Raw genomic sequence first — 17,781 nt, 5'->3', positions numbered from 1 at the left:
ATGATAAGAGATTCGCTCTCATGTTTGTTTCTTGAATGTAGGTCGGATCAAAGATGCCTGTATTAGTATATGCTAGTGTGAGCACTAACATTTTAATAGGCACTATTTTGAAACGTATTATTACTATTGCTGCCTCCCCAATGGTAATGCTAACATCCATGCAACTTGCAAAATAAAATTAAAAATCATATATGTTTTTCTGTGGCCTTTCCCAACTTTGATAGTCCTTTTCTACTCTTAACAACCTGCACCAAATAGGGCTTAATGTGTAACAACTGGGTTCAGTTCCCACTGCAGCTCCTTGTGACTCTGGGCAAGCTACTTGAGGGGGTCTTTTACTAAGCCGCAGTAGCATTTTTAGCTTGTGGTCAGAATGATTGAATATTTTAACCAGTGCTTTTTTTGTAGAAAAAAAGGTGCCGGTACTCATTATGGGCGGGGTCACCACATACGGCTCCACCCCTATGATAGCCACACCCACATTAACCACACCTCCTATACCAGCCATGGCGCATATAAACAGACATCATTGAAAATATTATAGTACTATAGGAGAAAAAAATAACGTGATTTTTTTTCATGATAAATAATCTCTGTAAGCTCTTACAGCTCCAGTATACCCAGTGCAAAATAAGACAGCCAATGTAAATTCTCAAATTGGACATATTACAAACACTAAAATGAAAATAAAATGATTTTTTTCTACCTTTGTTGTCTGGTGACTGTTTTTCTTTCCATATTAGTCCCAGTCTGTGATTCTGCTTTCCTTTGTTTTCGCTTAACTCTTCTGTGCCATTTGTCATTTTTGTCTCCTTTTTCTTTGCTTTCTTCAATATTTTTCAGGCTCTCTCTCTGTCCAGATTTAATTCATTCTTACTATCCATTCTTTAATTTCCTTCATCTACCTGTGGCTTTTCATCTTTTCCTCACCCTTGTTCTCCCCATGCCCCTTCCTCTTATTCTCCAATCTTTCTCTATTCCCCTTTTCCATCCAGCAGCTCTGCTTTCTCTCCCCATCCTTCCAGTGTCTCCCCTATTTCTTTCTGCATTCTTCCATCCAGCGTCTTCCCTCTTTCTCTCCCCATCCTTCCGTTTTCCCTCTCTCTCTCCCCATCCTTCCATCTGTTTTTCCCCCTCTCTCTCCCCATCCTTCCATCTGTTTTCCCCCTCTCTCTCCCCATCCTTCCATCTGTTTTCCCTCTCTCTCCCCATCCTTCCATCTGTTTTTCCCTCTCTCCCCAATCCTTCCATCTGTGTTTTCCCTCTCTCTCCCCATCCTTCCATCTATTTTTCCCCTCTCTCCCCATCCTTCCATCTGTTTTGCCCTCTCCCCAATCCTTCCATCTGTTTTTCCCCTCTCTCCCCAATCCTTCCATCTGTTTTTCCCTCTCTCTCTCCCCATCCTTCCCTCAGTTGGTTTCCCTCTCTCTCCCCAATCCTTCCCTCTGTTGGTTTCCTTCTCTCCCCAATCCTTCCCTCTGTTGGTTTTCCTCTCTCCCCAATCCTTCCCTCTGTTGGTTTCCCTCTTTCTCTCTCTCCCCAATCCTTCCCTCTGTTGGTTTCCCTCTTTCCCTCTCTCCCCAATCCTTTCCTCTGTTGGTTTCCCTCTTTCCCCAATCCTTCCCTCTGTTGGTTTCCCTCTTTCCCTCTCTCCCCAATCCTTCCCTCTGTTGGTTTCCCTCTTTCCCCAATGCTTCCCTCTGTTGGTTTCCCTCTTTCCCTCTCTCCCCAATCCTTCCCTCTGTTGGTTTCCCTCTTTCCCCAATACTTCCCTCTGTTGGGTTCCCTCTTTCCCTCTCTCCCCAATCCTTCCCTCTGTTGGTTTCCCTCTTTCCCGCTCTCCCCAATCCTTCCCTCTGTTGGTTTCCCTCTTTCCCTCTCTCCCCAATCCTTCCCTCTGTTGGTTTCCCTCTTTCTCTCTCTCCCCAATCCTTCCCTCTGTTGGTTTCCCTCTTTCCCCAATCCTTCCCTCTGTTGGTTTCCCTCTTTCCCTCTCTCCCCAATCCTTCCCTCTGTTGGTTTCCCTCTTTCCCTCTCTCCCCAATCCTTCCCTCTGTTGGTTTCCCTCTTTCTCTCTCTCCCCAATCCTTCCCTCTGTTGGTTTCCCTCTCTCCCCAATCCTTCCCTCTGTTGGTTTCCCTCTTTCCCTCTCTCCCCAATCCTTCCCTCTGTTGGTTTCCCTCTTTCTCTCCCCAATCCTTCCCCCCCCCCCCCCCCCCCCGTGACACTCCGGGCGAGTCCTGCACTTAGTTTTTTTTTTAAAGACTCAGAACGTGCGAACGATGCAGCCGGCAGCGATTGAAAGAGGCTGTCTGGGCTGGCGTCTGCGTCGGAGCTTCCCTCACCCTCTGCGAGTCCCGCCTTCATTGTTACAACTTCCTGTTTCGCGGGACTCGCAGAGGGTGAGGGAAGCTCCGACGCAGACGCCAGCCCAGACAGCCTCTTTCAATCGTTGCCGGCTGCATCGTTCGCACGTTCTGAGTCTTAAAAAAAAAAAACTAAGTGCAGGACTCGCCCGGAGTGTCACGGGGGGGGGGGGGGGGGCAAAAAAAGGTGCCGGTACGCCGTACCGTTGCGTACCGGCACAAAAAAAGCACTGATTTTAACACCCAACAGAAAGGACTTAACAAGGATCTGGGGTTCCTATCTCATTATAAACCATAAAGCTGTATTTCTCTGTTGATCACCCCACCCCTCACCTATCCACACCCATCCTGTTAGAATATCAATGATATGCTTTGATGTCCCCATGCATACCTCCTACCCACCCCCATCCTCTCACCCTGTCAGACTGTCATAGTAATGCTTGAATGTTTTCACTTATATACACTGTCAGCTAGCACATTTGCTTATTTCCGATCTGACGAAGAAGGGCAACCTTCGAAAGCTAATCAAGAAATGTATTAAGTTATGTCCAATAAAAAAGGTATCATTTTATTTTATTTTCCATGTTTTTTTAAATTTCTATTGATAACCTTAAGAGTGGACTAACATGGCTACCACACTCCTCTACTTAGCTTGTGGTAGAAATCAGCTGGCGGAAAATACCGTGATGCCCATTATATTCCTATGGGCGTCTCGGTGTTTACCGCCAGCTAAATTCTACCATGAGCTAAGAATGCTACTGCAGCTTATTAAAAGCTCCCTTAACCCTCCATTCCCCAGGTACAAAATAAGTACCTGTATAAAATATGTAAACCACTTTGTATATCAAGTCCCATCCCCTTTCATTTTCTCTTTCCCTTCATGGAGTAGCTTACCCCCGGATTCTATATATGGCACCTAAAATTGTGTGCCCAAGATGCACACGCAAATTAGTTGAGTAATGAGCCAATTAACATCAATAATTGGGTGTTAACATCCAATTATTGATGTTAATTGGCCTTCATTAAAATGTGCACATGTATATGACTGCACGCTGTTTTATCCCTACACCACATAAATCCCCACACCCAGCAACACAGCATAACCAGTGATCGTACTGGACAATATGCAATCTTCATTCCCTTCAACCCTCATGGTGCCTGATACACACCTACCTCACTCAACCACAATATAACCTTGTATATGTTATCAACCGACTGGTGAACGCCTGCAAATAGGTGGATAAATGTGGGGTACAAATGTAACAAATAAATAAATAAGGCTTGGTGCCTAACTCTACTAGCGTATAACTCAAAAGGGAACAGGGCCATAGGCATGTCAGGCACATTCTGAAAAGTTGCATGAGGAATTACGGAATACGGCCTCAAAGCCTAACTTGGTGCCAGCATTTACACAAGTTTTCAACAGACATAAGTCTGGCGCCTAAAGTTAGGTACGGGAATGGGTACATGCCCTTTATGGAATTGCACTTAGCACTGGGTTTTTTCAACATTGAATTTTGAGCACCATTTATTGAATCCAGCCTCTAATGGCTAATGCTGAGAACTAGGGAAGCCAGGTTCAAATCCCATATCCCACTCCTTGTGAGCTTGGGAAGTCACTTAACTTTCCACTACCTCAGGTACAAACTTAGATTATAAGCCCTCAGGAACAGGAAAATACTTAATGTATCTGAATGTAACTCACCCTATATCCTGAAAAAGTCTGAGCTAAATCAGAACATGGATTGGAGTGGAGGAGTGGCCTAGTGCCTATAGCATGGGTTTTGACATCCAGAGATGGTTGGTTCAAATCCCACTGCTGCTTCTTGTGATCTAGGGCAAGTCACTTAACCCTCCATTGCCTCAGGTACAAACTCCCTCCAGGGACAGAGAAATACCCAGTATACCTGAATGTAACTTACCTTGAGCTACTACTGAAAAGGTGTAAGCAAAATCTAAATAAATAACATGTTTCAGTACAGAAATATCCTAACTCATGCACCAGTTCATAAAGAGGGAGATGAGTAGGCAATGGAGGGGAAAGTCACAGACAAGAACAACTTGCCTGATGAACAGAGATTACAAGGAGTTGTCCAAAGATGCCTCAGAGTCCTTTTACAAAGCTGCCCTTAGTGCACCCTCACATGGGTCTTTATCATGCGCTGAGGCCATTTTACCATGGCTGTAAACCCCCCGATTTTTCTATTTTTTTTTTCCATTAGCCATTGTTGCCATTAGCATGTGGTAAATGAGGGAGCACGTTCTGCCATCCATGTGCTAACCAATTAGCACACAGTAATGCAGATATGCTAACTGGTAAGTGCAAGAATGCCCACTCTCTGTCTCTGATTTGCCCCCTCAAAAATAAAATTCCCCCCAAAACATGTATCGCGTGGTTACCATGTGGACATTGCAAATCTAACGTATGATGCTTTTAGTGTGTCTTGCAGTAGGCCATTTTTTTTTGCTGCGTTGGTGCATGTTAGTCACACATTAGCGCCTAACGCAACTTAGTAAAAGGTCCTCTTAGTATTTAAGAAGCCATATTTACATAGGACCCAATATTCATAGGATTTATTCTCCTAACTTTGGGGTCATTTTAAGAAGGTGCACTAACAGATTTAGGGATCCTTTTACTACAGGGCGGCAGGGCTACTGCATGGGCAGCGTGTGGGAAAACAGCACCACCACCGGAAGCTCCCAGATGCCTGGCAGTAGTACTGTTTTCAGTGTGCACCATTTCCTGTGCCCAGAAAATAAATGTTATTTTCTAGCATAGGGGGCATGCCCAGCGGTAATGGGTAGCGCACAGCCATTGTTGTGTGCCGCCCGATTACTTCGTGACTAGTGTGTGAGCCTGTACTGCCTTCTAAATAGGAGACAGTAAGCGCTCAGGCAGTACATGGTCACATGCCAATGTTTTTATTAGCACACTGCCATTTACTGCCTCCAATGAAAACGAGGGTTTTTACGGCCATGGTAAAAATGGCTGGAGTGTGCGGGAAACCCATGCGCTAAAACTACTGCTGGACACTTTTTAGTGTGGCTTAGTAAAAGACCCCTTAGCATGCAATAAATGATAAGATGCCCATAGGAATATAATGGGCATCTTATTTAGCGCACGCTAAATCTAATAGTGCACCTTAGTAAAAGGACCCCTTTGAGAGTTATTCTCTTAAATTAGCCTCTTTAATCATTTAATAGAGCTGAATTCCATTTTACCACGAAACTCCTAAATTTTGGAGAATAAAAAGATTTGGGGGAATAGGAGTGGATTTAGTTTGGAGAAAAAGGTTACAAGCATATGACTGATCTTTAGCACTGGAAGCACTTGTCTCAGAAATTAGGCTCATCTATTTAGGCAAACAAATGGCAGGCTTAGGTTTGTAATCATATGTCAATATTCAGCCTGCGGCAGTCAGATTTTTAAAGTGCTGACCACTGTGGGCTAGATTATATCCCAATATTCAGTGCTGGGCCATATCTGGGCATTGGCATGGAATATCCGGGTTATTGCGTTACTGCATAACTTCTGGAAATAGGTTGATATTCAGTGCTGTACCACATACAAACTAGGCAAGGTTAGCCCCAGGTGAATGGCTAGGCGTTTTGTGACAGCCTTTTTTTAGAATACACCTAAAAAGAAGCACACTTAAGTTCCAATTATTGCCAATTAGTGATGATAATGGGTTGTTATCAGCCAATTATCATCACTGATTGATTTGATACTCAATTGAGTAGCATGCATAAATTGGCCGTGCTCACAATTTAACGCATGCTACTCGCCGCACCTTATAGAATCCGGTGGTAAATGATTCCTAAATCAACAACAAACACTAGTTATGCCATAACACAAAATAAAGGAATTGTCCCCAATGCAATTTCTCATTTTATCCAATCACAATGCTTCCTTCCTTTCTATCCAATCCCAGTGCTGTTTCTCATTTTATCTAATCATAGTACTTCCTTCCAATCAATCCAATCACAGTACAGTTTCTCATTTTATCCAATCACAATGCAGTTTCTCATTTTTTTCCAATCACTCACTCCAGGATCAAAATATTATATCACACGAGAACAGCACTATCTGGGGTGTTAGTAAATCAGTAAGCAAGCAGCGCAGAAGAACTTAAAAACACACATTTTTTTGTTAACTACTTAAAATGTAAATATTTACTTAAAATAGAGTTTGACTACTGAGAAACTACCAACTATTTTTGAGTAGTTAAACTTTTTGTATTAAGTACTGAGAAGTAGTTTAACTACTGCCCAGCATGGGAACCCACTAGGGAAGGGAAAACTCTGGATCTACTACTCATGATTGGAGTAAACATGTCTAATCTTCAGGAAGGTGCTCACATGGATGGCAGTGATCATAGTGTGTGGTCTAGTATAAAGGCTGAGTCCAGTCACACCAAACTCAAAGTCTGGATTTCAAACATGCTGACTTGTAGCTGAACAAACAGAAGACGGAGTAAGGGAAAATAAGGAAAATGTGAAGGAGTAGCCTAATGGTTGGTTCAGTGGGCTAAGCAGGGCCGCCGAGAGGGGGGGACAGGGGGGACAAAAGTCCCCGGGCCCGGGCCTCCGGGGGGCGGCCCAGCGCCGCTGCAGTCCGGCCCGCCCTCCGTAGCTCCCGGAACTAACCTGAAGCGCCTTCACGTTCGCATCGCAGCAAGCAGCAGAGCAGGCCACTCCTTCCTTCCGTGTCCCGCCCTCGCCTGATGTAACGTCCACGAGGGTGGGGCACGGAAGGAAGGAGAGGTCTGCCCTGCTGATGCTGCTGCTGCTTGCTGTGATGCGAACGTGAAGGTGCTTCAGGTTAGTTTGGAGGGCCCGGCAGCGGGTGGAGGGGAGGCCCGGTGACTTCGGGTGGGGAGGGCGCGACGCGAGCTCGGGTGGAGGGGGGGCCCGGCGACTTCGGGTGGGGGGGCGGGGCGTGACACAACCTCAGGTGGGGGGGGGGGGGGCCCGGGGGCGGTCTTGTCCCGGGCCCGGCCCTGGCTCTCGGCAGCCCTGGGACTAAGAACCTGGGAACTAGGTTTGATTCCCACTGTGACTCTAGGCAAATCATATAAGGGGTGTTTTACTAAGGCATGCTAGTGTTTTTAGTGCATGCTAAAAATAGGCATGTGCTAAATGCTAGAGACGTCCACAGGAATACATTGGCATCTCTAGTGTTTAGCGTGCGCCTCTTGTAAGTGCTCACTAAAAACACTAGTGCGCCCTAGTAAAAGACCCCCTTAACCCTCCATTAACTCCCCCTGAAAGACTCTGGGTTAAAGTCAAAGTGGCAACAGATCCTTATGGGGTCCTTTTACCAAGCTGTGGTAAAAGGGCCCTGCAGTAGAGGCAGAGGCCGTTTTTCCCGTGTGCCAGGGCCCTTCTTACCACAGTGTGTAAAAATCCCCCCCCCCCCAAAATGGCCATGTGGTAAGATTATTCTTACCACATGGCCATGCAGGGGGAGCACTTCCAGGTTAGCTAGAAATTTGGGAGTATTTTCTGGCGAAAGAAATGGTGCCTACTCGAGACAGAACTACCACCAGCGGATGCATTGGGTCAGCGGCAGTTCCGGGTTGCCATGCAGCAACCCTTTCATAAAAGGGCCTCTAAGTGAGGAAAGTAAACAAGGGAAAGGGGGAAAGGGGGAAAGGGAAATGGGACTTGATATACCGCCTTTCTGAGGTTTTTGCAACTACATTCAAAGCGGTTTACATATATTCGGGTACTTATTTTATACCAGGGGCAATGGAGGGTTACGTGACTTGCCCAGAGTCACAAGGAGCTGCAGTGGGAATCAAACTCAGCTCCCCAGGATCAAAGTCCACTGCACTAGCCACTAGGCTACTCCAAGAGGAAAAAGAAGCCAATATGTTTCTCAAAAGAAGTAGCTGCAAAAGTAAAGGTAAAGTTCACAAAATACCTATTAAAGTAGCACAAATTTATTCAAGCACTATATTGTTTTCTCCCTCCCAGTTTTAAAGCATGTCTTCTTTCCAGACTGCACTGCTTCTGAGCTATCGAGCCTAAGTCATTTTCTGCAATACTAATTAGAATAATAAAACTGAACTACCTATTATAGACTACTTCATCAAAGGTGCTTGAATTCTTGCTATATTTGGCTTCAATTATTAATACAACATCTTCCAGAGCAGGATCTGCCTGTACTTTTCCAGGTGGAGCATAAACAACTGTTATCTGTATAGTATTAAAAAAATATTTGTCATGTAGAGAAGGCCCCTTTGAAGATTTATAATTAATTGTAGCCTGCATAAATGATGGTAATTTACTTTCCTGTGCTTGTCTCATAAAAAAAGGAGAAATAAACAGTTTAAATAAAAATTAAGGACCCTGTTTACTAAGCCGCATGCGGTAATAATAGAGACATCCATTATATTCCTATGGGTGTCCCTAACATTAGCGCATGCTAATTTTTAGCGCACACTAAAAAGTTTGCATGCCAACAGCACCGCTTGGTAAACAGAATCTGACATGATATTAAACTAGTCTGCCAGGCTGGCTGCCTCATGCCCTTCTGAGAATGATGTTGGACTACATAATTCTAAAACACAATTAATAATTCAATCAGCTTATATTTTATTATTCTTTAATTTTGTATTTATTTATGCGATATCATGAAATTAACAATCACACAATAACCCTTGTACAGTAAAGCAGATAGGGGTTCCAAAAGAAAAAATAGAAGGAAAAGATTACAAAGTTCTTCAGTAAGGAAATAAAGTACAAAATTCAACCCATAAACACCTAAAGTCCTCTTTATAGGGGGGTCTAGTATATTATAGAGGAGATCTGGAAAACAGAATAATATCATATATAATGAAATATTGGCTAGAACCGTGTGCCAGACCAGAGACAAGTATTAATCATTTAACTCCCTTACAAAAATTCTAAGTGAGAGCCCTATATATGCCCTTTGAGGCTATAAATGACGACAGGTTCCAAAAATATATATTGAGAGCACTAATAAATAACAGTGCATGTACAAGGAAATTTGAGAAACAAAGGTGTCCCCCAACTAGAGGAGAAATACAGCACCTGAAGTGCCCCACAAAACCAACCCATGACTCCTACGGCCCACAAGACCTGGAACACACTTTTTTCAAAGCTTTCTTCTCATCCATGCTCACCATCAGTGCAGGCAAAGTAACATAGCCATTAGCAATTTACAGACCATTAATCACAATTAATCACCAACTGTCTACCCTTCACAAACCCCACCTGGTCAGTGTTCACCAGGTAAGGAAGATGCAGGGCCAACTGGTCTGCCAAAATATGGGAGAACAACTTGATATCTACATTTATCAGTGATATAGGGCGATAAGAATCTGGTAATTTGCTAGGTTTGCCTGGTTTAGGAATAAGACTAATGAGAGCTGAATTTTCATAAGGAGGAAAGGCCCCATCCTGCACCACAGTGGTATAATAATCATGGAGAGACCCCACCAATTGGATGAAAAGAAGTTTGTAAAACTCACCGGTTAATCATCCGGCCCCGGAGTCATATCCGAAGGGGCTGCTTTAATAGCATACTGGATTTCCTTAGCCTGAAGAGGCTGATTAAGGACTTATCCATCTCAGGCATAAGAGAAGGCACCCCCGATTGTCTCAAGTAATCAACTACAGATTGGGATCTGCTGACAGAGTTTTAGCATTTTTATTTATTTATGTATTTATTTATTTATTTATTGCATTTGTATCCCACCTTATCCCACCTATTTGCAGGCTCAAAGTGGCTTACATAATTTTGTTACACACAGTTAATCCTGGATGTCAGGTACAATTATTGTTGTGCAGAGATTAATTAAGGGAAGAAATAGAGAGAAGAAGGAAGGAATTTAATAGGCATATTAGACGATCGGTTTTCAGAGGTGGATTAGTACAGTTCTGGGTTTTCATTGTAGGCTTTGTTGAAGAAATATGTCTTGAGGGATTTGCGAAAGATAGTTGTTTCGTTGATTGTTTTCAGGTCTCTAGGTAGTGCGTTCCATAACTTCGTGCTCATGTAGGAGAAGGTGGTATCATGCATTGTCTTGTATTTTAGTCCTTTGCAGTTGGGGAAGTGCAGGTCGAGAAATTTGCGGGATGATTTTGAGGCATTTCTGGGAGGTAAGTCCACAAGGTTTAACATGTAGATTGGGGCGTCTCCGTGAATGATTTTGTGTACCATTGTGTAGATCTTGAATGCAATACGTTCCTTAAGTGGGAGCAGGTGGAGTTTCTCTCTTAAGAGTTTTGCACTTTCATATTTGGTTTTTCCAAATATGAGTCTGGCCGCAGTATTCTGGGCAGTTTGGAGTTTTTTGATGTTCTGCTCTTTGCAGCCTGCATACAGTGCATTGCAGTAATTGAGATGACATATCACCATTGACTGTACCAGGGTTTGGAATATGTATCTCGGGAAGAAAGGTTTTACTCTTTTGAGTTTCCAGATGGAATAGAACATCTTTTTCGTCGTGTTTTTCACGTGAACATCGAGAGTGAGATTTCGATCTATGGTTACTCCTCTTCAGGCGTCCGGGCACCAGCATGCAGGAAACCAGGGAAATCTTACTTTCAGCGATTCCTTCACAGCAATCCATCCCTGTATAGAGGCGCCGGGACGTGGGGAAGCGGTCCATATCGTTCACGTCGCGCACATCGCAAACATGTAGTTCGCGCTCCACCGGACAGCAGCCAACACCTTGGCCCACATGGAACCCCAGGCATGGCGGTGCGCTTCTTCTTATCGCCTGACTAGGATCTTACAGTGGCGGAGCGGTCGAGACTGCGGGGACATTGTCGCACGATCCAGGGCCCCCCCTCATAGTAAGTAGTAAAGTATGGGAGCAGCCAGGAATCCGCGCAGCAAGGGGACATCGGGTCATGATCCGTTTCATTTGGATCCACGATCTCCGCCCCATCTTATGTATGTGGGTGCCACGCGGTCAGGGGATCAAGGTTGGGTTAGAGTGAGGCCCGACAGTAATGGTGGGGAGCGCAGCCGACCCCTCCCTTCGTCTCACCTTTGCACTATTTCCCCCTTTTCGGCATGTAGCAAGTCGAGCCCGGCCTTACGGATCCAGGCACGGGAAAGCGGGTGAAGCACCCCCCCACTGCTCAATTATGGGAGGGACGTCGGGGAACAGCACGCGATCGTCCCCGCCTGGAAGGGGAGTGCCGAGCCCGTCCGTTCTGGTTAGGGCCGCGAAGTCGTCCTGGTCCGGGAGTCACGGTGAGTCGAGGGATGCAGGGCTACAGGGCATGCATGCGATCCTCTCCAGCCTCTAGCAAAGAGGTGAGCGGGGGGAGCACATTTTCGAGCGGGGAAGAGACGTGGAGGAACTCACGGCGGGTGCATGTTGCAGTCATCTAGGGGTTTTCCTGCGGGGAGTGTTCGCGGGACGGCCATGCGAAGGACAGGCGGTGGCCATATTAGATAGCTCGATCGGAGTTTAGGGAGGTGTCCCATGGCAGCCATATTGGGATGGGAAGAACAGGGAGCGGCCATCTTAGTAAGAGCCGTTTTTTGGATAATCTCTATTTCCACTCCCCCCCCCCCCCCCCCCGCGCAGCCGTCATCCAGTACACCCAAAGCAAGCAAACCTAGGAGCTGCATGCAAGGAGGTTTAATAATAATAAACAGGAGTGGAAGTGAGCTTATCTAGTCCACTGTAAGCAAGGAAGCTGATTTGGTTAATCTCTGTCTCTTCTACCCCAAAGCATGCAAACCTATTAGCTGCTGCAAGGAGGCTTAATAGACAACAGTGGAAGTGAGCCGATCTATTAATACAGAAATCAACCATAAGTCTTGCAAAATCTACTACTACTACTACTACTACTTAACATTTCTAAAGTGCTACTAGGGTTACGCAGTGCTGTACAATTTGACATAGAGGGACAGTCCCTGCTCAAGGAGCTTACAATCTGCCCCCTTAAAAGTGAGAGTGCCATCCTATTTTTGTAGAGCTAAAATATGATGACTTCTCCCCATTGCCTTGGCAACCCATGCCATCATATGCCTAGACTTGTTACCATACTTATAAAAATGGTACATCCTATAAAGAAGCATATGGGCAGTACACTCGTAGAAAAGGGAGTTCAAGGTCATCTGGGCCATATAGAACTCTTCCTGAGTAGCTGGGGTGTGATGCTGGAGATACGCCCCTCCAACTTTGGACAGTTGCTTCTGAAAATGAATAATACCTTGAACAATACGTTTGTTCCGTGCACATGTATAGGCCATAATGTGTCCCCTAACCACCACTTTCGCCGCGGCCAGAATTAAGATGGGTCACTTCTATATTGTTCTTTATGAGCACAATAATCTTCCCATTGAACAATCAGGTAAGTTTTAAAGTCTTCAATTTGGTATAAGTATGCAGGAAAGTGCCAGCCAGAGCTTTGAGTTTAAAGGAATCAGTCTCCAGGTCTATCCAAATCATACTATGATCCAAGACTTCCAACGCTCCTATATGAGCTGAATGCACAGAGGGAAAAAAGTATCTGTCACAAAAAATATAGTCTATATGAGATCAAGTCTTGTGTGCCTGGATCAAATGAGTATAATCTTGGACTCCCGGGTGAAGCAGGTGCCAGGGATCTACTAACCTCAAGTAGGACAGCACAGTTTCATGCCCAAGGGCCCTCCCCTCAAGTGAGAAAACATATCCAATTCTTGGTCAAAGACTGAATTAAAATCCCTAACCACTAGCAAAGCTTGATCTATATAAGGGGTACAGAGACTCACAATCTTCCTATTGAAAGCAGCATCTGGGACATTAGGTCCAGAAACTTCAAGGAGCACAAAGTCAACACCTTGCAAAGACAACTTGAGAAGCAATAATCACTCCTCATCATCTTTAGCCAACACAATGACTTGACAAAGCAGCTTTTTGTGAATGAACACAGCCACTCCCTCTTTGGCCAATCCACAACTTCTTTAGTTTTTCATGTTCATCATCAGACAGCTGAGTCTCCTGAAGGCAAGCTATTCTAACCCCCGTGACTGTTCAGGGCCGCTAAGATTTTCACCCGCTTCACCAAGGAGGTAATATCCCCAACATTCCAGGAAATCAGTCTTTTAGTCCCCAAGGAACTCATTATCAAAGGGGAAACCAAGGAGGAAGAAGATAAAGTGAAGTCACACCCTTACCAAAGCCTTCAGGGTGCCCAGCCCCACCCTGGATAGTGAGATAGAAAAAGAGAAAAGGACAAAGACCAAGAGAAGATCAAAAAGCCCAATAAGTACTCCACCACACAGCCCAAAAAAAAACCATCCAACCCAATTATATAAACAATTCTCCACATCTTAACACCCTCTATATCTTGTATAAGGAGCCCTTTTACAAAGCAGCAGTAAGCCTACTGTGGGCTTACAGCATGGAAATCCAGAACTACCTCCAGCTCAACATGGGCACCAGCAGTAGTTCCATCCCTAGTGTGCGGCATTTCCAGTGCTATCAGAAATATTTAAAAATTATTTCTGCAGGGGTTATCCGGAATCGGGTAGCTCCGCATGCTGGCCAGTTACTGTCGGATTAGCAGAAGAGCCCTTACCACCACCTCAATGGGTAGCGGTGAGGGCCCCCCCCCCCCCCCGCATGGCCACACTGTAAGTGCAATCTTACCATATAGCCATTTCTTTTTTCGGCCTTCTTACTCACTGTGGTTAAAAGAGACCTCAGTGCACAGCAAAACCAGCCACCACTGCTAGTGCAGGGCACTCTTTACCGCAGCTTAGGAAAAGAGCCCCTAAATGTCCAAATGAGATGTAAAATAATTTGTTGGCTACTTGTTCATCAGAAAAAAAATCATTTCTGAAAATGTCCTTCTCTGCTATCTCTTCTTCTGCTATTTACCCACCCCATACCCATACCACACCCCCTTGAAATACTCATACATGGGAATAATTATAAGAATGCATAAATCATTGCACATTTCACTACCTGTAACAAGTAAAAAAAGGGGGGAAATGTGTTCTTAGACCTACCAGGATAAATAATTTGTGCACTCATATGCTTTGAAGAGGCAGTATAAACTGCTTTTGGCATTTTTATGTGATAGGCAGTATAGTAATCCTTGATAAACATAAACATAAGGGTGATTATATAACTGGGCACCTGTATTTATGTGCCCCTTGCATGTGTAAAATTACTAGGGATAGGCAGTCAATTCCCGTTGTTGGCAAACAAAAATGGTCAAGGTTTAATTTGTCAATTATAGGTTTGGCAACTACAGGCTCCCCTCTTGTGATCCTCGGCTTCCCCTGCAGTCCATACTTCCTCCCTGTGATCCAAGGCCTCCCCCTTTCTGGCCCATTACCTTTCTCTACACTCTTTATAGGGCCCTCAGTCTTATATTAATCCCTATTGGTCCAGTGGGGTCCATTGGGACAGGAGAGATGCCCATTCACTCTTGCCCATGGTTACTGTGAACTTTCACCCTGGTTTTGTGATACTGATGTGACCACAGCCATGAAAAGGAGCAAATGGTCATCACTCCTTTTCCAATGGATCCCTGTTGGACCATCAGGAATTCAGGTAGGACCAGGAATCTACTGAGAAGGAGGGAGGCTGCAGGGAAGATTGGGGAGTTGTCTGCTCCTGGTAAAGAGGGGTGTACAGGAAGGAGGCCTGGTCCAGGGGTGGGTGAGTGGGGAGAGTACACAGAAAGGAGGCCCCGGAAATTCTGATTTTGTGTTATCTCCCATGATGATAAAGGGGAGAGGAACAAACAAACATTCCATTCTGGGTGTCCATCTCCAAAAATTACAGAATACTAGAACTGTACACTTACCTACAAAAGAGCCAGAAAAGCACCTAAGCAATAGTCTGTAATACTACTACTACTACTACTACTACTACTATTAAACATTTCTATAGCGCTACTAGACTTACGCAGCGCTGTACAAATTAACCCTGCTCAACAGAGCTTACAATCTAAATTGGACAGACGAACAGACAGCATGCAAAAGTGTATACATGGACAGAATATGGGTGGGGCTCCCATTTATGTTTATGTTGATATACCAACTGGACTGATGAACACATCACAGGGGTGTACGTAATAAATAATATTAAAAACAAAACAGAAAAGGAAATACAATATTAAAAGGACAGAACCATTCATATCAGGAGAAAAACAATAATATCTGAACCGCCATTCCAACTATCATCAAGTATCAATGGCCTCTGCCTGAATTCCATAGGCTAAGTCAAAAAAATGAGGTTTCAATAATATTTTGAATTTTTTTGTAAGGCGATCATTCCACAACCTTGGGGCCACAAGAAAGAAATCAGAGCATTAGGTTGTCTCATAGTGAACCTGATTAGGATTGGGAAGTATTAACCTGTGTACATCAAGAGATCTCAGAGCACAATAAGGAGTATAGAGGATAGTTTATAGTTTATTTAAATTTGTTAGACCATTCTATCTACCTAGGCAGAACAGAACGGTGTACAGACAAAAATTCAGATTTGAAAGAGAAAAGAACTCTATTTAATGATAGGAAAGAGAGGGAGGCACATAAAGGGAGGCAAAAGCAAACGACACTATAAAGCAATAAAAGAAAGATATAAAACAAAATAAAATAAAAATAAACAACAATGTGGGATAGACTCACATTTATTGCATATTGCAGAAGACCTTAGTTATTGCCTTTTGATCTGGAAATCTATGGGTCTGGAAAGTTTACAGTTGATGGGTCAGGACTGGCTATTTAAATTTTTTGTTGGCCATTGTGCTTAAGCTGATTTTGACCAACTTGAAGAATACCTCGTTATTATCTGAGGTTCATTGGTGGAACACTGTCTGTCTGTATCGTAGGTGTGAAAAGAAGGCAGAAGACAGGACTGTTCTGAGTGAGAATAAGCATTGCAAGTGAGACCGGTTGGTTACTTATATGTCTGGGACCTGATATTTTATATGGATGGCCCTGTCACAATGCAAAGATTAGGGGACACTCAATGAAGTTACATGGAAATACTTTTAAAACAAATAAGAGGACATTTTGTTTCACTCAATGAATAGTAAACTGTGGAATGTGTTGCCAGAGGATGTGGTAACAGCAGTTGCTGTATCTGTGTTTAAAAAAGGTTTAGACAAGTTCCTGGAGGAAAAGTCCATAGTCTGCTATTGAGATAAACATGGGGAAGCCACTGCTTGCCTTGGGATTGGTAGCATGGAATGGTTCTGCTAATTGGGTTTCTGCCATGTACTTGTGACCTGGATTGGCCACTGTTGGAAGCAGGATACTGGGCTAGATGGACCATTGGTATGACCTAGTATAGTTATTCTTATGTTCTTATTCTAAGATGGAAATAATTTTTGATAAAACTTAATAAAGAGATTTGAACTAAAAAGTTACTATCAGTTATACATGTTGCATGGCGCACTCAGGTGAATCAAATTTCAGCAGCTATTGACCTGTTATAGATACTATTAGAATTGGTGCTCAGCACACATCATTTTGGCACCTACACCAAGTCACAAAGGCCCCCTTTAACTAAGACGTGCTCACGTTTTTAGTGTACGCTAAAATTGTAGGCACGCAAAATGTTAGAGACGCCCATAGGAATGTATAGGCGTCTCTAACGTTTAGCACGCCTACAATTTTAGCGTGCACTAAAAACGTGAGCGTGCCTTAGTAAAAGGGGGCCAAAGTTATAGAATTGTTCCCACCAGGTCTATGGCTAGAGTAACTGCAGGCATGTAAATGTTAAGAATGCTGATGGCACATTAGGCAAATATTCTACAGTATAATGGCACCTGGGTGCCCAAGCGATGTTATAGAATAGGTTCTTATTGCTCGTTCTCAAGGTATCTAAATGGACGGTCCCAATTGTAGAATTTCCCTCAATGTACTTGTGTGCTTCTCAAATATGCCCCAATCCCCCACTCTTCTTGGCATGCAGACCTAGCTGCTGGTTCTTTGCACAGTTTGAAACTCTACAGTGTGCTGATTGCATTGATGTACATGGATTATCCCCTATTCTATATTTGTGCAAGCTAACTAAGCCTTTGAAAATTGCCTCATTATGCACAGCTTTCCCAGTCCTAGGAGTCCTTGGCATTCATGACCACTGCAATTAAAGAAACAATTCTGTGCTAGAGTAGTTACCAGTAAATAGTATTGCTCAAATTAGGACCAAGCCACAGATATTCAGACATGCAAATGCACTTTCACTGCCCTTTTCTCAGGCTATAATTGAAACTCACAGGTGAAAGTTAAATTACTTAAATTACGTGTCTTGCTATTTGTAATGTAAAGAAAGTAGATGGATATGGAATGAATGGTGGCAGGAAGCCACAATTATGGCCCTGGTTTAATTTGTTCATTAGGATGCTGATCCTAAGTGTACATACTGTAAAATCTATTAATGTGAGCAGCAGTGATTAAAAAATACAAGCCCTG

This window comes from Microcaecilia unicolor, chromosome 4, assembly GCF_901765095.1.
Source record: "Microcaecilia unicolor chromosome 4, aMicUni1.1, whole genome shotgun sequence".
Lineage (NCBI taxonomy): Eukaryota > Metazoa > Chordata > Amphibia > Gymnophiona > Siphonopidae > Microcaecilia > Microcaecilia unicolor.
This window is presented reverse-complemented; position numbering follows the sequence as displayed.